Source organism: Triturus cristatus, chromosome 1_2, assembly GCF_964204655.1.
Source record: "Triturus cristatus chromosome 1_2, aTriCri1.1, whole genome shotgun sequence".
NCBI lineage: Eukaryota > Metazoa > Chordata > Amphibia > Caudata > Salamandridae > Triturus > Triturus cristatus.
This window is the reverse complement of record NC_140580.1, coordinates 572,677,607-572,704,860: the sequence shown is the minus strand read 5'-3', so window position 1 is coordinate 572,704,860 and position 27,254 is coordinate 572,677,607. Positions and strand designations below refer to the sequence as shown.

The following is a 27,254-nucleotide window of genomic DNA, read 5'->3' as shown; positions in this document are numbered from 1 at the left end:
GACAATGGTGCAAAAAATTCCGCTACTTCATCTCAGATACCATCCGAAACTATAATGTTTCACCATGGACGGGGCAAGATTCTATGGGAAACACTTGTTCGACCCTCCTAGAGACCCATCTTTGATGTAGTCTTGAATATGCCTTCCCACTTCATCTGTAATGCTCACCACCATTTTTCAAGTTTCCCAGGGTTCGCCGTCTACCAATTCCGTACCTGATTAACAGACATCCTCAGTTACTAACACCCAGAATCTTTTTTTTAATATTTCTTCCTACACCACCTATAAGTTGTAACATGCTATTGAGACTGAAATACAGAGATTAAGATTCTTCATTTTCACATCAGGCATACCCTGTGTGGTCGCGAAAGATAGTAATTAAATGTAATGTAGACTACTTAAAGTATTAGCCCTATGAGAATGTTAACTTGTTTTCTAAACCCTTTTTTCTACACCTTTGAAACGCGCCAGATTTCCCAGGCACAAAGCAGCCATTGCAGCTCAGCGTGGTAAAGTGAGTTTATACTGTTGTGCCTAGGGGAAGCACGCACAACTATATGTTGTGTGACTGATGAGAGGTACACAGTTTCAAGGAACTGCCACTCAAACACATATCCATTAGAGAGCGGCATGGTCTTTATTCTAACCATAAAATAACATGTTGAATATCAGATGTTCATTTTAACACAACTCGACACTATTCAATTTATCGACCTTGGAAGATTGAAAGTTGAGTGGACCCCCGCGGATTCCACCCTGAGACTATAAACTATAAACAGTGATCCCTGTAGTGGATGTATTATTCCACTGAGCCACCAGACCCAGCAAAATTCAGAACTTAAGACCTGTGTCTTGGTGACATTTAATTTGAAATAGTTGTTAAACTGCCACTTTGCAGAAATTCGTTCACAAAGTTTTATTGAATTTTACAAACTGCAGTAACAATAAGATGGATACAAAATAAAAGTAACTTTAGAGTTCTTCAAAGACGAGAAGGTTATTTGAAACTGTAGTGATGGGGTGGAAGGGAGGGAGCAGGGATGGGGCAAGGAGGAGGGAAGTGTGTGGGTATGACTTCTTGCATGGAGGAAGGTGGGTGCTGGGCCTTACCTGTCCCTGCAGTTGAAGAGATGGGGTCAGTTTTTGCACGAAGAGAAGAGTTTTTGATATATTTTCTTTTGGAGGGTGAAAAAATCTCCCCCCTAAGAATGGCTTCATCATGCGTGTAGAGTACCTGAAGCCTGTTCCAAAAGGGTCTCCACCTAAGGAGTAAGGGGGGCGTCTCCCACATTTCGTACTATCATATTAGATGTCTACTTTAAGAGATGCTTCCTGCGTGACTGTGAAGGTCGAAATTAGGTTCAAGCTGAGACTTACTGATTACTTTATTCCTGCATCCAGGAAGAACTTTGCATAATACTGACTCAATCCACTGTCATAGATTGAGCCCTGCACCTTGACAGGCTGGGACAGCACTAAGTAATCGAAATGAAAAAAACAGAACGCATAAAGATTTTGTGATAGACTCCCCTTGTAGGGTTTTCTGATTGGTCTCACACACACCAGTAGTATCGGGGTTAATCACTGTTTTCTCTCATTACAATCTGTTACAATCTCTGTAATGTGCACAGGCACACTCTTATTCTATCGCAAGTACACTCTTAATTATGCATACTTAATCTATTCCCCCAAACCATGAACACTCCCACTGAAGGCTACCCAGCTTCTGCTGCGAATTATTGTCGAAACATTGTACACAAACCATCCAAGCCAGTAAATCTTTCAGTGAATACATCTATACTTCCAGCATCAGCCTGTGCATGCATTACTGCAGCCGGTGCTCATAGTCCTCGTCCAGGCCAATAAAAAAAGAATTCTCCAATACCCCTCGAACCACAGGAAACCCTATTATTGCAGCCTTTGCTCGCTTTTAATTAACAGCTCGCTTACTAACACACCATCTAACTTATACATGCATTTGTCTCTGTTCCTGTTACATAGAATCCTCATTTACTCACTCAGTGCATGAAAGATGAGATGTATCCTTAAACCACTCTAAGACCTTCCTCTTCAGACTGTACCACTATCTTCTGCCTCTTTTGACGCAAAATAGTCCACCTATGTCTATGATTTTTATGATATGAAATGTCTTTCGCATCTCATGCCAATCACACAGATGCTTCCCACCTGCTTCAGGACTATGCAATAGAGCGCTATGTTATGTTTAATCTCAGAGCCCCTTTAATGGCTCTAGCACAAGCATGGACACACCAGCAAGTTCACTATAATACCGTTATGGAATAAATGTTTGATGAAGATCAGAGCACACAACCCATCTGTCTTGATTTGTCACTTACTAGCTCTCAACCTTTAGTCCTCATATCCAGCGGCGGTCCGTGCAGGTAAACTCGGTGAGGCGGGAAGGGGGGGAAATTGACCGACCATGGAATAGGGAAAATTGAATTAATGAATCCTATTCTGTCTGTCGACATAGCCCCCCCCCCCCCCCCCGCCCTGCCCCACCGTACTTACCTGCATGGACCGCTGCTGCTCATATCAAAGTATCTGGCCCAAAAGTGTGGTTCTGACAACAAACCACTAGGTATGGGGTGTATCAGTGGCCTTTGTGACAGGTTATCAGATAGCTTTCAGTGGCATAGCATCTTCTTGGGTGCTACATAATAAGGTCATTACTTCACTTCTGGAGTGCACAGATAGGTGGCATGGGCATGCGTCAACAGCAATTAAGATGCATGAGAGAAATGAGCGGCATGGCAGAGTGATCATTCCTGACAGGTTACTCAGGATATTCCAGTCTAGGATGAATACTGGTGGTGACTCTCATTATTAAGCTGCATATTCTGTCCAGCCAACAAGCCAGCGTGGACTGTGAGAAATTCATGATAAGGTAGACAAAGCCGAAATCTGACAAAAAGATATTCATTTTATACCGCTTTTATCCAGTGAGCTACAAAGAAATACACCCATCTAATGAATGAATAGTGAACAAGTGTAAAAAATGTTTTAATAGCATTTTCTCAATCCCAATAACTAATGGAAAGGAGGAACAACCTTAAATGTGTCTTCAAAGTCATTAGGTTAGGAGCAGACCTCACAGGCAAAGGAAGCACATTCCAAAACAGAGGAGCCACAAGTTCAAACCAAGATGGTGCACAGAGTTCTAAGAGAGTTGCTGAGCATGTTCTCCATGTTTGTCCAAGAGGCTGATGCGAGTGCATAGCGGACACAGGACAGCAGGTCTGCCAAGCTGAGACCTATACTACAGAATAATATAGAAACAGTGGCTGGGCAATGGCGCACACTCCAGTTGGGTTAATAGCTGTCCAAGTACATTACAAAATCTTGGTGCTTCATTAGGAAGGAGAGCCACCAAATCTTCGACAAAACAGAAGAAGATCTAAGTCTTCTCCTTACACAAATTTTTTAATAAGCTCCAAGCACTCAGTAGTATAAACACAAATGTTATATCCAGTAATTAATGTCCAATGTCTTTTTATTCAGAAACAGTTTCTTATCCGGTTACAATTTTCATCTCTACACCGTTTTTTTCCTTTTGTTCGACAGAAGCTTAAGCAAAGCCAACACGTGTTTCGTCCGTTTTAATTACCACTGGACTTCATCAGGGCTCATACCAATTGTTAATTTTCATCAAGGCTGAAATACACAAAATCGTTTGGTGAGGGAATGAAGAAGATCAATATGTTGCAGTACAACCTCCACCAGATCCCCCGGTGTTGTAACAAAGGTGGGAAAAATTATTAGTTTATAGGTGCATCTTCTGTATAAGATTAGATCAAAGCGAAAATCATTGGAATAAGGTTGTAAACCATGCGAGTGAGGTAAAAGATGTAATAAAACCCTCTCAGCCAAATAGGTGTCGATAGTCTCCCTTCCTACACCGTAGTTCGAGAGGCCTATGTCATGCTCAATAAACCCCTGTTGGTCAGATCACAAATGATCGAGATTTGGCTCACCTCATAATATTATTAATATATCCAATGTCCCATTGTCAGTATAACTCCAAACTCTGCAAATCAAAATATCAGTATATAATAACCATATCTTCTCCAATCTTAAGTACGGCAAAGTCCAAACCATAAGTGCGCTTACCTATCTAGTCAAGTCAAGTCAAATGGTCTTTATTCGGATAAAAATATCCATAAAAGTACAAGTCATCACCACCAATAGGATAAAAGTACAAACATGAAGCAGAAGTAAAAACATGATCAATTTCATGGTAATGGTGTTGAAACATAGGCAGAAAATGCAGGGTAACAATAAAATGCAAGTAAATTCGCTTATATAGCCAGGGCATCTTGTCAATATCATAAAAAGTTGTGCAAACTAGCAATAAAGTGCTCACAATTTCAGTATACACACTATGCATACAACAGCCAAACTGTAACCATGTGCAAATGAGCAAGCTGTAAGCAAAAAATGACAGGAAAAACAGGTATAATACAACTATAAAATATCCATTGTTTTCCGTGAGCGAACCGCAGAATACAAGAAAGAACTTACTCTAAAAATCATCATGTCACTTCCTAACCGTAGTATTTCGTTATATGCCATTTTATGGTCAGTGATAGCAAGTGACTTAAAATAAGGAATAAAATACTGTTTAGTGTAACTATTATAAAAGTTACAGAAAAGAAGGAAGTGTAGAATTGTTTGTTTTTGACCGTTCCCACAAGGGCAAAGTAAATGCTCTAAATTTTTGATGAACCCAAGAGGGAAGCAAAGGGAGTATTTTATACTTCCATCCCTAAGGCGGAAGAGCAGGCTCCTATTCCATCTTCCGATGCTCTTTTTAAGATATTCCTGTGGTGTGTCTTTCTTATAACCTAAGCTAGGCAAGAAAGAAGTATATCTGATTATTGAAGGTTTAGGAAGCTCTGAACATTCTCTTTCCCTTCGGTATAAATCAAATAATGCCTCTCTCAGTGTCTTAATATTCACGCCCTCTGTGTTCGAACGGTCAAAAAAGATATGTTCCAAATCCACACTAGCTAAACTTTCCTTCACAGCATTAAGCCACGGTATGGAACTGCCCCTATCACTTTTGAGACAGTCAATGATTATTTCCTGTGTTAAAATTGCAGCCGGATTTTGCCATATCTTCAGCCAGAACAGAGCTGGCCGGGACTTGATAAAATCCTCAACATAATACAAGTTTAGCTCATTATGGCATATATAAGTGGGAGATGAAATTTGAGCCCCCAGAATCTTTCTACAGAATCTATTTTCTTCTCTTTGGATGCCACTACGGTTTGTGTACCCCCACACCTCAGCGCCGTATGTTGCGGTAGGTAGGCATTGAGATTTGTAGATCTGTATTAGGGGCACCATAACCTCAGCTCTCTTTGGCTGTTGTAAGCTAATAATAGAATTAACTGCCTTTGCGAGTTTGTTTCTGCCATGTGCTACATGTGCGGCCCATGAACCAGTGTCTGAAAAAATCAGGCCCAAGTACGGAAAAGTGCTAGTACTTTTTAAAATGTTCTCTCCTGAGGCTATGTGATTGATGCGATATTTAGTTGGACCGCACGACATAATATATGACTTTTTAAAGTTAGTGCATAGGTCCAAACCAGCCATAAAGGAGACAAAGCCCGTAATTAAAGTACGTAGTGCTTTAGGTGTGCGACCCATCAGGACCGCATCATCTGCGTATAACAGTACTGGGAGTAAGTTACCATTAATTTTCGGCACATCGCATGTGGATTTAGAGAGGGATTTATTTAGTTCATTTATATAAAGAATAAAAAGCAGGGGGGCCAAGACACAACCTTGTCTGACCCCCCTGCCAATTAAAATATCACCGGAGACCTCTCCGTCATTGTTTATCCTGACACGAGCTTTGAGGTCTCTATGCAGATGTGCCAGGAAGTAGACAAGTGACTCGTCTAGTCCGTAATTCAGGAGAATCTCCCATAGTTTTGAACGATTGACCAAATCGAACGCTGATGATAAATCCATAAAGCCCAGGTACAAAGGGACTTTTTTTAGCAATGGAGTACTTGTCTAATATGAGGTTTAAATTCAGACATTGTTCCACAGTTCCCACTTTACTTCTAAATCCCAGCTGGCAGGAATGTAAAATTTGGTTTTCCTCTGCCCAAAATCTGATTTTATTAAAAATCACCCTGCCCAAAATTTTCAATGTGTTATCTATTAAAGATATAGGGCGATAGCAGCTGGGGTTTGATCTATCGTCCTTCTTGAAGATAGGTACGATGATGCTGCTTGACCAGGTTTCAGGGATTTTGGTATTAGACAATTTCTTAAAAACATTACAAAGCAGTGGGGACCAAAAGTCTAATTCGGATTTTATTAGATCGATGGATAGGCCATCTGGGCCTGGGGCTTTGTTTCCTGCGCTTTGAATAATGGCATCTTCTACCTCAAAAATAGATATGTCAACCTTTGGTACAGGGCAAGAGAGAGCGATAGTTGTTACAGGGGCTGCATATATTTTCGCAAAATGCTCCTCCCATAATTTACTTGGTATGTTACAGTTAATGGGGGTTAGATTGGATCCCATGGACCTCAGAGCTTTTACCTCGCCCCAGAACCCTGTTACATCTTTGAGCGCGGCAGTACATGCCAGTGAGTCCCACCTCTCCTTCAGGATCTCATCTGTGCGTAGTTTGATTGCTTTTTTATAACGATTTCTCAAGGCCGAAACCAGCGTGATATTCCGAGGTTTTTCGGCCAATGCCTTACGGAGGTCCCGATTTGCCCGTGAACAGGACCTATCAAACCATCTTTTATTCTTGCTCTGTTGTCTGATGGTTTTGAAATTTCCTTTTTAATCGCAGAGCACAACCCAGTAAAGGCCTCGACAATCTCTATATCTTGGGAGTCGCTGGACAAGCACGTTTCCACCATTAAGGGATAGAGTTTTATAATTCGCGCGAGTAATGCTTTATTATCTATTCCTTTCCAGATTACTCTAAGTTTGTCGGTGGATACGGCCAAGTCCCTAGCCCCTATTTCTTTTCGTTTAATAGTTTTATTTACAAATTTAATAATTGTCAATATGGGGTTGTGGTCGCTATAACTAGTTGGCAGGACCTCAGCCTTAACTAGGCAGTTCTCAAGGGCCGATGATATAAAAACATAATCAATGATTGATGAACAACCACGACCTATAAAGGTAGGCGGTTGCTCAATATCGAGTGTACCACCAGCTTTTTCCATAACATTGGTTAGATCCCTGGAGGATAAATAGTTAAACAATTCTTCCCCTCTTTTACAAGAAATTATCGTAGAAGATGAGGCTGTGATGTTATACGGTTTTTTATACAAATGAGCATTAAAGTCGCCCCCTAAACAAATTCCATCCAGTTTCCCGAGCCCATTACCCTCTATCATGTCATCAATAAAATCGAATAAGGAGATAAAATTCCTATTTGGCAGTGATTTAAAATCATTATTATAAAAATTTATAAAACATATCGTGATCCCATTCGAATATATTGTAGCCTGAAAATGACTGTCATTTGTTTCCAGAGGTTTAATACTACTTCCTGCAGTAATTTTTATCCATGTGGATAGGCCCCCACTGGGTCTACCAACATCAGGAATAGAAGCAGTACTATTAAAGCATACAAAACCCTCAAGTAGCAAGCTAGTAGTACTCCATGTCTCCTGGAACATCAAAACATCGAAACTGCTGACCATTTGTGTCCACTCTACTATGTTCAATTTTGATTTTAGTCCTGCGATGTTCCAGCTTAAAATTTTAAATTGTTGGTCGGGAGAGATGGGTTCGCGGATGACAGACTTGATGGGAGGATGCTCTACCGGACAGACTGTTTGAGTGTTCTTGGTTGGGATAGTTTTATCCATAGGTAGCTTAGCTGTTAATACCTCCCCTGCAGTGTTTAAAGATTTGCCCGGGAGTCAGTCCTGGCCCTCTAAATCAGTCAGGACGTTAAACCGATTCCGTACAGAATATATCGAAGTAACGGGATGACGATTAATTTGGGGTGGTCTATAAAAGAAGCCTAGTGGTAAGGAAGTTATAGCAGTTACAATGCTAGGGTGAATAAAATTGTATTTTAATATGCTTTTTACCAGGGAAGGATACCTAAAATTCATGACTATGCAGTCACCTGTGATGTTTTTTATCGAAGGTCCAACCCAACCTACCCGTCTCACCATCAAGATTTCATTAGCAATCCCCATACCCATCCCCTTAAACTTACATAACCAATCAATACATTTATTCTTGAGTTGATCCCAAGACTCATTTTGATTTTCCTGCAAAGGTGGTACTCCGGCTAAAATTAGAACATAAGGACATGCTTCTGGAGGCAAATTAAGTACCGCAACAGCATGTTTTTTTGGCCGGGTAAGGGGAGTGGGCTCATGATTGGTATGTGACGTTGGATTTAGAAGTGCTATCTCTAAGGGGGTGGGAGGGACAGCCCCTAAAGATGGGTTGTGACGGGAGGGTTCGTTGGTCACAGGAGCTCTTAGCAGGGGTGAAGAGCTGGCCAGATTACTCAAAGGGGGGCTGTGGGGCAAACTCTCCTTATTGCCATTACACTTAGCGCGTGCAGTATCTACACTAGTTGTAATACATTTACCGCAGCCGCCTTGGGTGCCCCTATTAATAGCCTCCATATCCTTTAGTAAACGTTCACCCCTAATTTGATCAATAATCGTGGTCCCTTTCCTCTTGGTATCTTCTTTCTTTACTAGGCTCTCCAGCCTATCCAGGCGTTTAAAAATAAGATTAAACTGTTTGTCCATTAGACTTTTCAATTGTTTAAAAGTAGAGTCCACAATAGTGTCAATTAGGTTCTCAGTAGGCCTTCCCAACATGCTGTTAGCAGTTATTAACTCAGTTTGTGTACATATGGAGTTTGTTTCAGCTGCGATTATGGTGACATCAGCAGTGCTGTTAGTTAGGCCATGAGAGTGTATATTTACACTAATAGGTTCCGCATTTGCAGGGGTTTTCCCTCGTGACCACATACTTTGAGGAGTTGGTTGGCTTTTAATATTGCGAAGAGGTTGTTTTCTTTTAGCAATAGGTGCTTTAATATTGCCATTTTTCCTTTCCCCCCCAGAGGGCTTGTTGTTTAAAGCCGGTTTAACAGTAAGGTGGACATCTTCAATTTCCGGCTGAGGGTCAGCTATTTCAACAGTGGGAGTAATAACCTCTGTGGCCTCTGTAACCCTGGGGGGATTTCCATGATGGATGGGATTAACAACTGTTATATTAGGTGTTAAAGGCACAGAAATTATGGGGTCAATAGCAACGGTACCATGAGACATTGGGGATGCCAATGTGATTTGACCCGAAGATAGTCTCCGTTCCGTGTTCTCAATTTCGGAAGTGACCAACATGAAAGCGTTTTCTAGCATGTTTTCCAAGGTAGACGTAATTACAGGAGGACATCTGGGACCCTGTCCAGGAGCTGTGGCAGAACGTTTCCCCATGATAAGGGTGTGCACTCACCTTGGGCCAATACAAAGATTCAATAGTGTGGACCGAAAGGGGGAGGCCCTGCCCTGCCTCAGTCTGCCCCTGACGGCCACAGACGGCCCGCCCTCTGCCCGGGCTCAGCGCGGCGCCGCCCGCGCGCGTCCCGCGACGCGGAGGGAGCCTCTGATTAAATAGCGCCTCCGGGCGCGCTGGTGTCCGGTGGAAAGCAGGGAATGGCGGGAGTTGTAGTTCCCCTCTGCTGCGGCCAGTAATGGAGGGTGGCGGCGAGGGGAACAAGCAACGTCAGGGTCCCGTAAGCTGCCCGGTTCTGCCTGCTGCTGCGTCCGCTGTTCTCTAGACCAGGTGTGAAGCCCCCCGCTCTGCCGAGGGAGCCTCTGATTAAGTAGCGCCTCCGGGCGCGCTGGTGTCCGGCAGGAAGTCCGGTGGAAAGCAGGGAATGGCGGGAGTTGTAGTTCCCCTCTGCTGCGGCCAGTAATGGAGGGTGGCGGCGAGGGGAACAAGCAACGTCAGGGTCCCGTAAGCTGCCCGGTTCTGCCTGCTGCTGCGTCCGCTGTTCTCTAGACCATTGGAATAAGGTTGTAGACCATGCCAGTGACGGAAAAGATGTAATAAAACCCTCTCAGCCAAATAGAAGTCGATAGTCTCCCTTCCTACACCGTAGTTCGAGAGGCCTATGTCATGCTCAATAAACCCCTGTTTGTCAGATCACATATGATCGAGATTTGGTTCACCTCATAACAATTATTAATATATCCAATGTCCCAGTGTCAGTATAACTCCAAACTCTGCAAGTCAAAATATCAGTATATAATAACCATATCTTATCCAATCTTAAGTACAGCAAAGTCCAAACCATAATTGCGCTTACCTATCTATTAGTCTGTGTTTGGTCAGGACTCAAGATTAACATTGTATTCCCACTTCAGATCCTACCGCACACCGACAATCATTGTAGAGAGTATTAGTAAGTGTTAATCCATAATCCCAAACCATAATAGGGTAAAGAAACATGGCATAGAAGGGGGTTCAAAGCCCAGTGTCTCGAAATCATGCAACAGGAGAAAGATCAAAGTTAATTAATTTTCCTCATAATAGTTTGGAGTTATACTGACAATGGCAAATTGGATATATTAATAATTGTTATGAGGTGAGTCAAATCTCGATCATCTTATTTGATCTGACAAACAGGGGTTTATTGAGCATGACATAGGCCTCTCGAACTACGGTGTAGGAAGGGAGACTGTCGACACCTATTTGTCTGAGAGGGTTTTATTACATCTTTTCCCTCACTCGCATGGTTTACAACCTTATTCCAATGATTTTCGCTTTGATCTCATCTTATACAGAAGATGCACCTATAAACTAATAATTTTTCCCACCTTTGTTGCAACACCGGGTGATCTGGTGGAGGTTGTACTGCAACATATTAATTTTCTTCATTCCCTTACCACACGATTTTGTGTATTTCAGCCTTGATGAAAAATAACAATTGCTATGAGCCCTGATGAAGGCCAGTTTTAATTAAAACAGACAAAACACGTGTTGGCTTTGCTTAAGCTGCTGTCGAACAAAAGGAAAAAAACGGTGTAGAGATGAAAATTGTAACCGGATAAGAAACTGTTTCTGAATAAAAAGACATTGGACATTAATTACTGGATATAACATTTGTGTTTATACTACTGAGTGCTTAGAGCTTATTAAAAGATTTGTGTAAGGAGAAGACTTAGATCTTCTTCTGTTTTGTCGGAGATTTGGTGGCTCTCCTTCCTCCTGAAGCACCAAGATTTTGTAATGTACATGGACAGCTATTAACCCAACTGGAGTGTGCGCCATTGCCCAGCCACTGTTTCTATATTATTGTGATTTGTTTGGGTAGTGCAGCACCACCGGGTCTTTACTAGACTAAACACAAGATAAAAGATGTCTGACTTGGCAGAAAGAGAAAAAGTAGCTGAAGAATTATTCAGCAACCTAAATGCTGGTTTGACAGCACAATCTAAACCAATGAGGAGTGAAGGATTAAAAGAGAAATTTATGAAATTAGAAAGACTAAAAATTGCAGAGCAATCGAAATGGTGGGATGCCACAACATTGAAACAGTATTTAAAACTTAACAGGATACCAAGGGGCCTACGGCACAAATATTTCCTTCGTATGATGATTTGGAACCTGATCTATTGTCAAGATGGGAGAAAGAACTGATCAGTAACTCAATGAATCTTATGGAAATCTTGAGAATCAATGCGGGAATGAAAGTTGCTAAGTTATAAATAGAAATTGCAGAGGTAGAAAAGGAGATTGAGGGAATGAATTTAAAAGAGGCAACTGGGAAAAATTATGTAATTTTAAAAGATATACTTGCCAAGCATCAGGAAGGAATTAAGATTCACAAAACAAGGAAACTGAAGAGAGATGAGCGAGACTACCTGTCGGGCAGAGTTTTTACATTTGCCAGTAAATTTGACCATCTAATAAATAAGGAAGTGAAGGGTGGAGCTGAAGGAGATAGTGAGAGGGCGAGCTCATCCAGCATTATCTCTAGTAACAATGAAAGTATTACTGAAACAAATGACGTTAACTCGGATTCTGGTAGTAATCGTTTTTTAGAAGAAATGAGACGAATCCGAATAGGGAACAGAAAGGTTACTACTCGTATACCAGACGAGGAAAGGGAACCAAGAGATCAGTCAAGCAACAGAGTAGGTATGCGCACCAGGTCTTGGACAAGGAGAAAGTAATAAATACAGATACCAACCCAGAACACATGAATGTAAATGTGATTAACCTGTCTGACCGTACATTGACTAATGACATGATTAAAGTTCTACAAAAAGGCTTTGGGTTTTGTCCATCTACTGTGGTAAAAAATTAGCAATTGAAGGTTGATATATATACATTTTTCAGGAAACTGAAATTGAAGAAACATTTTGCCACACAATCTATTAGACCTGATGAAGAGAACAAACCAGTGTCATATAGTACAATGTCAATATAGGAATCTATAGATACTGTCTTAATATTATCACTTGATCCTGAAGAGGGTACTCCTGTAGATGAAAAGTTTTTTTTACACCAAATGGGTATAGATTTTGGACACACTAGTGATAGTGGACTAAGACAAAAATCTAAATGGCCCCTAATTTCCCCTCAGATAACTGTTTTGATGTGTTCTATAAAAATGTATGTGATGACTTGGATCGTGTACCTATTAATAAGAATAGAAATAGACACTGAGGTATGTACAATTTTACTGAACAAAAGAGACGCTCACTTTTACAGCTAAAATGTGACGAGTCCCTGATTATTAGCGAGGCAGACAAAGGAGGCTGTATAGTGGTCATGAATAGGTCAGATTATAACAACGAAGTATATACACCGTTGGCGAACACGACATGCTTTACAGCCCTGGATGCCAATCCGATAATAAATATTACTAATACCATTAAATATGAACTTAAACAATGGCATGAGCAAGGGCTACTTTCTTTGGAGGAATATACATTTCTCAAACTTGTTAAACCTAAGTACCCATGTCGATATACTCTTCTAAAGATTCATAAGTCTGCACCTTTTCCACCAGGCCGACCAATAGTATCCGGCATAGGGGGCCCCACAGAACACCTGTCTCAGTTTGTGGATACTTTTTTTAAACCCATAGTACCATCACTACCATCGTATATTCGGGATACGAAGCAAGTTTTAAATATGATGAATGATATTTCATGGGATGAGATGACCTTAGTTACTTTGGATGTCGTATCCCTTAATACAAACATTACTCATGAGTTTGGTATGACTGCCATTAAACATTATTTACAGAAGAGACCTGCAGAATTACTTTTACATACTGAGATGATCATGAGGATGATAGGTATTATCCTTCAGAATAATGTTTTCTTGTTTGAGGGTAGATGGTACCAACAAACAAGTGGTACAGCTATGGGTTCCAGATTTGCTCCCTCTTATGTCAACCTTTTTATGGGTTGGTTTGAGAGGGAGTGGATCTGGGGCAGACCAGGAAGCAATTGGATACAGTATATATACTTTTGGGGCAGGTATATAGACAATATTCTTTTAATATGGACTGGGACAAATTAGCAATTACATGGTTTTAAACAACATCTGGAAAGCAACCCCTATAATATGTCATTTGCCATGCACCATAATAAAGAGAGGATTGTATTTTTAGATGTAGAACTGTTTATACATGACCATCAACTGAACAGAAGGATGTACAGAAAAGAAACCTCGTGCAATTCGGTGTTACATGCCTTGAGTGCTCACCCTAACCATCAGATTGCAGCAATTCCATATGGTGAGATGATGAGGGCGAGGCGCAACTGTACTACCAATGATGACTTTAAAAATAATATTGAGGATATAAAAGAAAGATTTAGAAATAGAGGGTATGCTGAACAGCTTATTAAAAAAGCTGCCACCAAAGCCATGAAACTAAAACAGGAAGATACACTCTCGGATAATTTGAGAATCAATGCAGGACAACAAGATGTGATTAGATCAATCATTTGCTTTGGGAGCAATACAGGGGACATCAGTAGGATACTAAAAAGACACTGGTATCTACTTAAGGGAGATAAAAATATTGCTCAATTTATCTCCAAAAATCAGAGTATTACCTTTCGTAAAGGGATAACATTGAGAAGTATGATCAGTCCAAGTTATCCCATTAAGACTGGGAGACAGGATTGGCTTACACAAAGAAACAAGGGTTCACACCAATGCAGAAACTGTTCGCTGTGCAGATTCTGTGTGGCTGTCAAGAAATTTTCCTATAATAATAGCCCACAGTTTTCAATCACTACTTACATTAACTGCTACACAAAATTCGTGGTTTATGTTTTAATCTGCAAATGTGATCGTATCTATGTAGGGAGTACTACCAGAATCCTTGAAGACAGGATTCAAGAACACTTTAGGGCAATTAAACAAGGTGACCCTAAGTATCCATTTGCAGTACACACAATGTCCTGCGAGAAGCAGGATCGACATAGGACATTCTATTTTCATGGTATTGAAATGGTACCACCACTAGTGAGGGGTGGAAACAGAGAGTTAAGATTACGTCGCCAAGAAGCTGTGTGGATAATGCGCCTTAGAGCAGTTGAAGATGGTCTTGACATTGATGGGGAGTTACACTACTTCTTGGGAGAATAATCTCAATAATATTGTGTTTTACATGTCTTATATTACTTTTCTCATATATTTTGATATTCGTTTATATCAGTCTGTTTCGTTGTTTTGGCTGATCTAAAAGTGTATACTATGTGGGCACGATTTTTGATCTGGTACTGTATATGATAGTAATCTACCTCTGTAGTCTTTATCTATTTGAAAAAACAATTTTAATAGGAATTGTATGACCTATTGAAAATGCTTTTGTAAATAATGATGTATATGAGATCAATTGGGTCAATGGCTATAACTGCATAATCGTCAAAGATTATCTAGCACATGCTGATGCATAGTGTCTGAGATACACTGACATATGGGATATTATTGCACAATGTTTAAATGAAATTACAGAACTGCTAATGTGATGTTAAACTGTATGGGAGGAATACTTGTAATGAAGGAAAAATAATGTGCTATTATGAGGAAAATTAATTAACTTTCATCTTTCTCCTGTTGCATGATTTCGGGACACTGGGCTTTAACCACTGTTACATGCCATGTTATTTACCCTATTATGGTTTGGGATTATGGATTAACACTTACTAATACTCTCTACAATGATTGTCGGCGTGCGGTAGGATCTGAAGCAGTGGAATGGTAATATAAGAGTAATACGGTCAGAATATGATGTATCGAGACTATGGACTAATCTTAATATTAACAACAGTACCTGGCACCTTAAATAATATTAGATTGCACATACTTTAATCATGTGGGTAATATTTGCAACAAAATATACTATCTAATATTTATTTGAAAACTATAAGATGGCCGCCATGAATTCTGACATAGGGTCCTTGTATTTCGTACGTGAGGATTGATATGTTGATTTTCGGAAAATATATAATAAAATAAGGGACAGACTCAACTTGCGCTATACTACGCATAATGATTATTCGTATGTATATTGCAATTATAAAACTGAACAGTGTAGAGGCTGATATAAATCATATTATTTGATAGCTATAAAATGGCCGCCATAATTTCTGTTTTACTTGTAGCGGCTATCGATTGATAGAGTTTCGCGAGTCATTATATAGTATGTATTCTCGATACAATTAAAAACAAATATATTGAATAATTTGGCTTCTTACACGAATAACGTGCTAAACGGAAAACAACACACTACAATATGGCCGCCATTTATCAGTGCGCTTTACTTCCGGTCCCAGGAAACTTGAAAATGCGAGCGCAAAGTTGGCGCTGATGTGCAACGCCAGAAGATGATCGACCGACGGGAGTACTCTACCTTTCGGTATGTAATGTCAGTGTGTTTATTAAGATTGATCGGGCGCGCCGTTTTGAGAGGTGGTTCTTACTAATGTTTTGGGGTGCGTTTCAATTATAGAGGCCGGTCATGCTGAGTAACTGGGTATGTGTATAATTCCCGCTGTATATATTTATTGACACGGGTAATAAGCTTTGGAGGATGTGTATATAGTGTGAAATACAGTGCATTCACAGGAACGACGAATGAATTGTGAATATAGTGTGGTTTTTTAATTTTGGCTGGTATTGAATTCGACTATATCAGTGACAAATTACTCATTTGACCCCACAGGTTCTGAAGTGGGAATACAATGTTAATCTTGAGTCCTGACCAAACACGGACTAATAGATAGGTAAGCGCAATTATGGTTTGGACTTTGCTGTACTTAAGATTGGATAAGATATGGTTATTATATACTGATATTTTGACTTGCAGAGTTTGGAGTTATACTGACACTGGGACATTGGATATATTAATAATTATTATGAGGTGAACCAAATCTCGATCATATGTGATCTGACAAACAGGGGTTTATTGAGCATGACATAGGCCTCTCGAACTACGGTGTAGGAAGGGAGACTATCGACTTCTATTTGGCTGAGAGGGTTTTATTACATCTTTTCCGTCACTGGCATGGTCTACAACCTTATTCCAATGATTACGCTTTGACCTAATCTTACACAGAAGATGCTCCCATAAACTAATAATTTTTCTCACCTTTGTTGCAACACCGGGTGATCTGGTGGAGGTTGTACTGCAACATATTGATTTGCTTCATTCCCTTACCACACGATTTTGTGTATTTCAGCCTTGATGAAAAATAACAATTGCTATGAGCCCTGATGAAGTCCAGTTGTAATTAAAACAGAAGAAACACGTGTTGGCTTTGCTTAAGCTGCTAGCTGCTGTCGAACAAAAGGAAAAAAATGTTGTACAGATGAAAATTATAACCGGATAAGAAACTGTGTCTGAATAAAAAGACATTGGACATTAATTACTGGATATAACATTTGTGTTTATACTACTGAGTGCTTGGAGCTTATTTTAAAAAAAACCCTATACTACAGAGTTGGGGTTGTTTATAGGCAGGCTAATCAAATTGACAAGAGGGCCATGATATTTGTACCTTTGTAAGAGAATGGGGTGGCTGCAACAGAAAGCCATAAAGCATCATGTTGATGATACGCCTCAGAAGATGGCATTGCTGCCCAGAATCATATGATAGTACACCATCGCAAAAGCGAAGGCAGAAATAAAAAAAAAAAGGCATCCTTTGAAAGGTTAAGGGAGCCACCTTTCTTCGACAGACACTACAAATAAATCATGTCATATCTGTGGAGATAGGAACAAGTGCACATGTGGGACTGTCAAACAAGGACATGAAAGGAAAGTAGGCTTACTCTGAATCTTGCAGACATCTCAGCAGACTTTCATGGCGTACGCTGTTTTTGGGCATTGAATCTAAATGCCGGTCATTTCCAGCCGCGATTGAACCATTAATACTGTGAAATAATAGTATTTTCCAAGCACCTGTGGATGTGGCAATATAAGATATTTCCATGGAAGGGGTATTTCAAAACACAACTGAGAAGGTCACAGGCTCACAAGATTGATAGTTTGTGACAATGGGGCCTAGGGTCTCAATGAGTATGAGATGTTCTGAATATTCTCCAGGAAATTGGACTGATGCCATCCAGGGAAAAGTGTTCATTTATGTCACATTTTCTGATCAGGGTGTGTTGACAGCCCCAAAGAAAATGGGGGAGCATCACAAGCTGCAGAGCCGTAGAGTATGAGTAGAATCAGAGACTTCCAACTGGTGGTTAATTGTTGTGGGTGCATTATCCCAAATCTGATGATCCTCTCGAAGTTAGGGTGTTGCTTATCAGTGACACATAGTAAGACATTGGGAGGTCTGCCAAAAGATGGTGAATGCACTGCTGTCATATATAAATGTCAAACTGATAGGTTTTCTGGATTTCTTGCTGAAACAGGGACCAGAAATAGGCGTTCTAGGCCCCTTTGGCACCATGGTCTATGTCAGCGTACTAACCCGAGACAGAAAGCCAAATGGACTGCAACCACGCCTGCCCACTGAGCATTACTTGAGTGAGATGCTTTTTAAGCAACAATCAGCCCTGTGAGATATTACAGGAATAGTTAGGGGAAACTAAACCATCTTTTATCATGGTAAGGAACCTTCAAGAATACTAGGAACCCAGGAATATATTTAAACGGTAGATTTAATTATAAAACCCTATCCTTGTGCATGCAATGTAAATGGTAATTGTTATAAACAGAAGCATAATATTGGTAATAATACTTATTAGGAGGGTGGACAAAAAATGCTGTTACATTGTAGTTGCATCATAAAGCTTATTTATATTGCCTACTATTTGTATTGCCTACCTCGAGCTTCAGAGATGGCTCACACCTGCAAAAAAACAATAAAAAAAGTAAACCCGATTTTCAGGCAGATAAGCACACTCAGTGAAGGCTTGGGTGCACCTTCCTGTGGCCTTCATTGGAGGAAGGTGATTACAGCTCTGTGTGGCCCTTCTTTCTCAAGTCTCTGGTACAAAGTTCCTCTCTATCTCATTACACTCTGTTCTTAGTTCCTATCTTGTATCTGAATATTGTTGAAGGTTTTCATAATAAACAATTAGCTGAAAGGCCCCAGCACCCTTTTACTGACTCGTATTCTGGGAAATGTTGCCTGTTGTTTAAAAACAATTAAGGAGAAGGGAAGTTATCTCTTTCAATGATACCTTCATTATTTAAAAAAACAAATGCTGTAAAATAGAATTTGATCCATACAGAAAAACATGAATATATTCGAAGAGACTTAATTATCACGTTGCAGTGGATAATGATGTGAATAAATGTGCATTTATGTTTGACACTTATACCTAAACAAACAACATTTATAATTCAAGAAGGGAGATAACCTAGATGAGAAAATGATATGCTAATTATAACAGCACTTTAATGTAAAATGGAAGATGAAGTTGGTGATGGTTATCAGCCCATTTGGGCTGGGAACTGCATTTATTCAGGGCAGCCGACGAGTAATGGGCAATTGTATGTCCCAGTAGAATCTTCACCTACATAGAGTTGAAGAGCTTGCTTTCATCTGTTCATAAATATGCACTTGTTGAAAGTCCCCCGATTTAACAGCTCTGCTGCCCATACCAGCAAGGATCTTGAAATGGCTGTTCCAAAGGAACCAGTTCTACATTCAGATCAATCTATGAGTAGATAAGTTGACAATCTACTTATCAAGGGATCTCAGTCTAACCAATGTAAAAGAATGCATAGAGGATCATGTTTTTCTCATGGAGGGTGCATCCTAGCCAAGTGGCGTACAGCTGACAGAAATTGTGGACACCACACAGGTGGATGAGTTGCTGTAAGCAGTCATTCAAACACACCATAAAAAGGCAGAGGACCATTCTAGGGATGCACCATACCTCTGAAGTCCTTTGAAGATCATATGTTGTGGCTAGGTAAAGTGTCACGTTCAAGGAATGCTCCTATTTGGCTTAGAGACTATGTGGTGAACAATGAGTGAGGTTGATGCAAACTTTCAGCAGGATTAAAGTATTGTGTGGTTCATTTATTGAATTAATATGTTGTATAAGAAAGGGGGAAGTGTTGTGGCTAGGTAACGAATGGTTACGCTTCGCGTGACTATGAGTTACTGGGCATCCTCGTGGGTTGGAATTGTTTGGGTTGGAATGGATAACGGGTTCTACGGGATTCCGGTATTCATGGTGGAAGGAGAAAGATGTATCTATGATTGCTCCTCAGCAATAAAGGATTTACTCGAAATTGCTGTGGCGTCCTTACTTCATCATATTAGCATTAATGAATGTAAGGTCAGAGCTAACAGTAGTCAATGGATTTTTTTCATGAGGGGCACTAGGATCCTGCCTATCCTCTTAATACTCCAGCTAGATATTGTAGCCCATAAAGGCCAACAAAATATTGTCACAGCCAATGCACACATCAGGGGGAAATTATAGTTCTAGAAACAGTCTGTAGTTGAGGAAACCGCGAGGCAGTATTTCCTGTGCTAGACTGCTGGGATAGCAGCTCATTCTGGTCCCATGCGATCAATCGAATGGAGCCGTGAAGCCCCTGCAACACCAGAGTGGATATTTGCACAACATAGCAACAGATATCCTGAAGCTGCGTTTGAGTACAGCATGGCTGCAGTGTCATTAATCACAAAATAGGACAGACAGCATAACGATCACCAACAAATACTTCCTGACAATGTGCCCATTCCCCCTTCAGGAAAAATACTTTTAGGAGTACCTGAGCAGAAAATAAATCTATCGCACATAACTCCTTGCGGATATCGGCCACAGGTGAGGTACAATGATTTCTGAGACTGTTGAACAAAGTCATGTGTGTTAAGTAAAAAGCAATAGCTCAGTATCATAATTGACATACTTAGAATTCTGAGTGTGTATCTTTTCTCACTCATGCACTGGATGCTTCCCCAACAGAGCTCCTGAATGTCTTAGCTCTACGAAGGCCCAAGGAAGTAAGTTGTACCTCTACCCATGGACAATCGTAGCTCTCAGCACAGTCATGGGCACAGTATATAATGTTATGCGCTGTATATTTGTATAACACACATTCTGCCATTGGAATGGCCTCATATTGATGCCAGCAGTATGGTAGCTTTCAACTTGGTTCCATCCCTCAAGGATAGCAGTCTGAGTCAGCTTGTGCAGATGTGTTAGCTGCATTGTATTTTGGCGCTCTTCTTACATAAATGTTTCAGCTTCTTCGTTGAGCTGTGGGTGTAAGAATTTGGTATTTAAGGGTAATGACAGAAGAACGTTTCTATTTGCTTCTGAAAATAGAAAGCATCCATACCCAAGCCCATTGTCTCACAGAAAGGAGATGTGTGCACACGTTGGTGTTTAGCAAGTGCTGTTCAGTACCATAATAGACAACTATTTGGCCTATCTGTAGCTTGTTGAATGTAGGTTGGGAATAGTGTCAATGATGTTCTGTTCGATATTAGGGTTGTTGTATCTTGTGGTAACTGATCTAATGAGCACAGTGATAGACAACCCATTCCCTCATTATGAGGGCCTCTGCAATCTCATTTGGACCAGGGTTTAGGCGTACTATTTTGTTACTTTCCTTTCATAGCTAAGATCAAGTTATAATGATATGTAAGAATAATCAGTTAGGTGTGATACCAACACGTTCCTGTGAGTTAGGGCACAATGGTAACATTTCAGGCAATACATTTTAACTAACCAACCATAGAATACCACAGTTTACTGTATGCAGTGTCGTGCAACAGGATAGTTCAGTGCATTTGCAAAATATTTAGCTAATGAATTGTCTTGTATAAAAGGCATTTAATTTTTTTAGGGCTAAATATCTCACTGAATATCACTCATAACAGTTTTGAAGGAGATGGTCCTTGGGAACTTCTAATACGGTAACTTCAGGTCGGCTGGATTTTAAGTAGCAAAGATTGTAGATTGTTCTGGTCCATTCCAAGCATAGACACTTTAGTGCCTCTGTGATCATTAGGTATTACCATTATTAGTGGGATTCACCCAAATGTGGTTTAGGAGAGTTTAGAGACTTAATCAAGTCCCATGAAAGATATTTGAGCGGCTCACCCTGGTGAGGAGTAAAAGAATATACAATTACTCAGGTCCCAGCTAGATATGTACATGGTCCACCCAGTTACCAGTAGCAGTAAAGCAATACTGAAAATGACTCTGATTCTAGAGATGTTTGCAATGACTTTCCAGATAGGCAGTACCACGGATAATGAAAGTTGCTCAATTCCTGCTCATTTGTGAACATCATCTTTATGAGGCAAAAGAGGAACAAATAGAGTCAACCCATTTTCAAGGAGCTATTTTTATGGGCCATCTAAATGAGGAGTAGAAGAAATGAAGCGAGTTATGCCGTTGCCAGAGAGATATGAATGAGGCACTTATCAGTGATTTGTACTAGGATCCAAGAGTGTTATTTCCCTGGGAGATGTTTGGACAGTCCACCTAGAACTGGTGTAAAGAAATGCAGAAAGATGCTCCGTTCCCAAGGAAATATTCTGTGGCCAACCAAGAGGTTTTTTTAATAAGGAATACAGAGAGAGGCTCAATTCTCGCGGAATCTTTCAATCAATCAACATGATTTGCAAGCACGGCTAATAACCCGTGAGGGTATGCAGGCGTTGAAGATCTTGCAGCAGAGGCTCAGTCGAAGAGCCAGGTCTTGAGTCCTTTCCTGAATTCCAGTAGTGAGTGTGAGGTACATTGGTGAAGAGGGAGCTCGTTCCAAGACTTCGTCGCCAGGTGGGAGAAGGAATTACCTCTGCTGTGGCTTTGAAATATGCAAGGGGTTTTGGGTCAGGTGAAAGGGGGCAAAGTTGTCTGGAAGATATGTGGAAATTTGGATGGGGGTTGATGTATGCTGGTGCTTTGTTGCAGTGGCGTAGCTAGCCCAACTGGCGCCCGTGGCGGTCTCTGCGTTTGCCACCCCGCGGTGGCCTCAGTGAAGAGCGGGGGCTTGCTGTTGCAGCCCCGAGATTTCAGGTGATAGCGGGGGGAGGTCGCCACCCCCACAATTCGGGGTGGACCGCCCCTCCACCCCCCAGCTATGCCACTGCTTTGTTGTGCAGGGCTTTGTATGTGTGGATCAATATCTTGAAGTGGCATCTCTTCTAAATGGGGATCCAGTGGAGCTTGCTGAGGTGGGGGGTAATGTGGGTCCCCTTGAGAAGGTTGAGGATGAGTCTGGCCACAGAGTTCTGTATAGTCTGTAGTCTCTTCAGGAGGTGCGAGTTGATTCCTGTGTAGAGTGCGTTGCCATAGTCCAGCTGGCTGGTGATAAGGGCCTGAGTTACAATTAGTCTGGTGTTGACCGGGAGCTATTTGAAGATCTTGCAGAGAGTGAGGAAGCAGGCAGAGGAGACTGTGTTGATCTGGTTTCTCATGGTAAGTTTGTGGTCCAGGATGATGCCGTGGTTGCGGGCATAGTCCGTTGGTATGGGTGAGGGTCCTAGTACAGAAGGCCACGAGGAGTTATTCCCGAAGATCAGTACTTCAGTTTTTTCTGTGTTAAGTTTCAGGCAGTTGTCAGTCCTCCAATGTGCGATGCTCATCATACACCTGTGGAAGTTGGCCCTCGTGGCGGAGGGGTCTTATGGTAGCGAGAGAATGAGCTGGGTTCGCTGGCGTAGTACATTTTGTTTAGTCCATGGGTTTCCGACGATGTCGACTAGGGGGGGGTCATGTAGGTATTAAACATAGTAGTTGCTGATGGATGAGCCTGGAGGGACACCACAGAAGATTCTTTTGTGTTCGGAAGTATAGAGAGCCAGGTAGATTCTCTGGGTTCTTCCTGTGTGGAAAGATGTGATCCATCTGAGTGTGTCTCCATGGACTTCAATGTGGAGTCTCTTGATAAGGGTATGGTAGGATATGGTGTCAAATGCAGCTAAGAGGTCAAGGGGGATCAGGGCTTCTTTTTCTCCTTAGTCAAGGAGGACTCTGATGTCATCTGTGGCAGCAATGAGGGCAATTTTGGTGCTGTTGTTGGCACAGAATCATGACTGAGAGATGTCCAGAAGATGGTTGTTCTCAGGTGTTCCGTTTTTTCGAGTACCTTGGCGGGTAAGGGAGTAGAGAGATGGGCCCAAAGTTTTTGATTTTGCTGGGGGTGACGAAGGGTTTCTTGAGGAGGAGTTTGATTTTAGCATGTTATTCATTCAGAGAAGATGGTCGTGGCGATGGATGCGTTGAAGATGGCGGTGAGTTCGTTGCTGATCGTCTTGCTCCCAAGGTTGAAGATGTCGTGGGGGCAAGGGTCTATCGGTACTCCTGAGTGGACGGAGTCATGATAGTGGTGTTTTGAGTTGTGAGCTGGTCCCAGGTGGTTAGCAGGAGGTCGTGGTCTGCCTCTGTGGGAATGATGAGGCGGAGGATGTCCGTGGTGGTAAGTTGGGGTTTGAAGTTTTTTTAGATGTTGGAGATCTTGTCAAGGAAGTAATCAGTAATCTGCCAGGGTGTCATAGAGTTCTTGGGAGGGGGTGATGATGTGTTCAGAGGCTGAGGGGTTGGAGAACTCTGACGATGTTGACTAACTCTTTGCTGCGGTTGGCATTCGCCTAGATTTGGTTGGCAAGGGTGCTCCTTTTCGTCTGTTTCAGGAGTCGGTTGTACTGGTTGAGCGATGTTTTGTAGGATGTTCAGTCTGTTGTGTCCATGCTGGTGCACCATTTTCTTTCAAGTTGCTTTTAGTTGTGTGTTGTAGTTCTTAGTTCTGTGGTGTACCAGCTAGCCTGTTTGGAGGGTCAGTTAGGTTTTGTGGGCTTGATGGAGGCGACTCTGTTGGCGCAATCTGTGATCCAGGCAGACAGTTCTTGACAGCCTGCTCTAGGTTAGCTGAGGTGTCCAGTTGGGAGAAGTTGACTGTGTTGGTTTATTGACTCTCTGATACCTTGTTCCAACTTCGGTGGGAGTTGCTGGGAGGTTTGGTGGTGGTGCCGAGGGGGCTTGTGAAGTGTACTATGGTGTGGCCTGTCCAAGTGAGTTCTATGATGTGGCTGTATTGTCGCTGGCCATGAAAATAGGGTCGATGGTGTTCCTGCGATGTGCGTGGCGTCAGCGCCTAGTTGAGTGAGTCAGAGGGTGTTTATGCTTTTGAGGAGGTTGGCGGTATTGGTGTTTTCACAGTCGGCGAGGTGGAAATTGAGGTTTCTGTGGCATGTATTTAGTGCTTGGAGTTGATGGCGAGCAGTCTGGGCGAGAAAGATGACATTGGTGTGAGAGAGGAGATGGTGTCCCAGATCTCAGTGGCGTGTTTGCGGAAAGATCTTGTGTTGAGCAGGAGGCAGTGGAGAAGTTATGGGGTGGTGGTGGTCTGTGTGGTGGTCTTTGCCACATGTGTGTGTGCTCCAGTGTTGCAGGTGAAGAAACTTTGTGACAGAAGGCTGGGTGTGCCTTAGCTTCTAAATGTACTCATGCCTGCAAGAAATAGGCGGGAAGAAAATAACCATGCTGAACCTTGTTAGATAGTCGGGGAGCTTTAAAGCATAACTTGAATATTTTCTTAGTGAAGCTGTAGTAAGTTTTGCTAATGTTCTGGGAGTTTTAAATAAACCATTCTCTCTCATACAGCACAGTAATTACCACCCAAATAAAGACTATGCAAGGTATCTGAGAGCAGATGGAAGAGTACAACCGCCAAGGTAGTTACATCAATACAAATACATTTTTAATAATCTGGATTTCTTGATAACAAATATGGCGTGCAGTTAAAAAATGACAAGTGGATCAAATATGTTACCAGCCTCTACATGAGGACAGAGCAGATAAGAGGAGGCTTTCTGGAGGTCTGGGTGCTGATGGTTATTCTGGCACTTTTGCACTTGAGTGAGGTGACCCTTTGAAAGGGCATGAGATCTGGTCAATGCCCTTCCAGGCCTGAAAAGAGGAGTCGCAATGACCGAGTTGGTACAGGTTGTCACCCTTTACCTGTGACTATCCTTAATCAGAGAATGTTGCCTCAAATACATCCTCTTAAGAATACCATTATGAAGCAGGTCATAGTCATCTTTTTTTTTAAGTTTAAAAGAATTTTATTAAGCAAATGGAAATGAGAATGCAATATAGGATATCGGGTAGGGAGGGGAGAGGGGAGGGAGGGGAAGGGAGGGGATTACAGAATACAACATGTCAGAGAGAGTTTACAGCAAAGTAAAAATTTGTAAGAGAGAGATTACAACAAGATAATAATAATCACGGGCAATTTAAAAGAAGCAAAGAAACTGCATCAATCATATCTAAACAACTAAGTACAGAAAAAATAAAGACAAAACAGTATAATTGAAAAATTATGGAGACTAGAAGGGTATCATGGGGGTTTAGGAACTTCTTGTTGAGCAGGCAATGGACGAGAGGAATGAGCAACACAATTATCTAAATATAACGTAATGGGGTGCCATAAGTCTGCACGTTTGGCTGCTGAGTGAACAGAAGAAACAAAAGCATTATCAAGTCTATGATTGTGACAGACATTGTACCACCACGCTTTGAAAGAAATATTGGTTGCATTTTTCCAATTAACAGTGATCTGCTGAAAAGCAATAGCAAATAGCAGATCAACAATGCGAACATGCATATCTACAGTGTCCCAACTAGGGGATAGGCTACCCAAGAAAAGTTGAGTGAGATAAAAGGGAATACAAGTGTGGAAGATAACTTTAACTTGAGCCCACACCTGTAGCCAAAAATCATGCACATGTTTACAAAGAAATAGCATATGAGGTAATGTAGCATTAGGAGAGCCGCACGACCAGCAATTGTCTGAGGTACTGGGGAATCGCTTGTGTAGTGTGGAAGGAGTGTGAAGTAGTCTGTTGTAAATAAAAAGTAAGGATTGTGTCAAGGAAGCTGCCCTAGAAGTTTTACGGATTTTTATCCAAATTTTGTCCCTTAAAGATACCGGCCAGGTTATTCCAAGATCGACTTCCCACTGAGATTCAACCTTGGATTTAGGTCTGGGTAGCTCGTGAGCATGAAGGTGCTTATAAATAGAGGATGCTTTGGGAGCAGTACGCAGGATAGAGTGAAGTTGAGAAATGGGGTTGGACGGAGCGGGAGAGGGAGGAGAAACTGAGAGCCGCTTATAAACCTCCAGAACCGCAGTTCTGAGTAGAAGATACTTAGAGAGAAAGGATAGAGGCAAATCAAAGGAAGAACGGAGATCAGGAAAAGAGAGGAAGGTAAAGCCAGAGAAGAGCTGCGAGATCCAAATTAATCCTCGGCTTCTCCAGGATTTCCAATAAAAGGGCTTACGACCAATTAAAAGAAATTTATTATGCCAGATGGTAGAAGAAAGGAAATCAGTGACAGTTGTAGGGGGACCGGGGGTAGCAGACAATAAAAGCTTAAGGGTGTATTTATGAATAGAAGTAGGGAGCAATGAGGGTTTGCGGGAAAAAGCAAGATATTCTGCAAAAGAAAACGGAGAAAGGAGAGCGCGTTCAACCTTAGTCCATAGAGGACAAGGAGAAGTGGGATCTTGCAGCCAAAGGGAAGCTTGACGTAATAAAAAGGCCTTCTGATAAGCAGGGAAGTCAGGGAAATTGACACCACCCTCAGAGGCGGGATGGATCAGTCTGGCAAGAGACATTCTGGGTTTTTTAGAGTTCCATAAAAATGAAGATAACGTTGAGTTGATCTTTTTAAAGAATTTCATTGGGATGGGTACAGGAATATTAGAGAGTGTATAAAGAATAATAGGGGAGATCATCAT

At 41.5% G+C, this 27,254-nt stretch overlaps 1 protein-coding gene across 6 annotated transcripts in view; it reads left to right on the top strand.

The window, feature by feature from the left end:
* The window catches only part of LZTS2 (leucine zipper tumor suppressor 2), a 647,770-nt gene that overhangs the window by 373,376 nt on the left and 247,140 nt on the right, over positions 1-27,254 (top strand). For 2 of the 6 annotated variants that reach the window (XM_085606500.1, XM_085606498.1), the window contains exons 6-7: positions 15,850-15,932; positions 16,239-16,299. The exons of the other annotated variants lie outside the window; for them this stretch is intronic. The gene's annotated coding sequence lies outside the window, so the exon portion shown is untranslated. The remainder of the gene's footprint in view (positions 1-15,849; positions 15,933-16,238; positions 16,300-27,254) is intronic. 6 annotated transcript variants of the gene reach the window in all.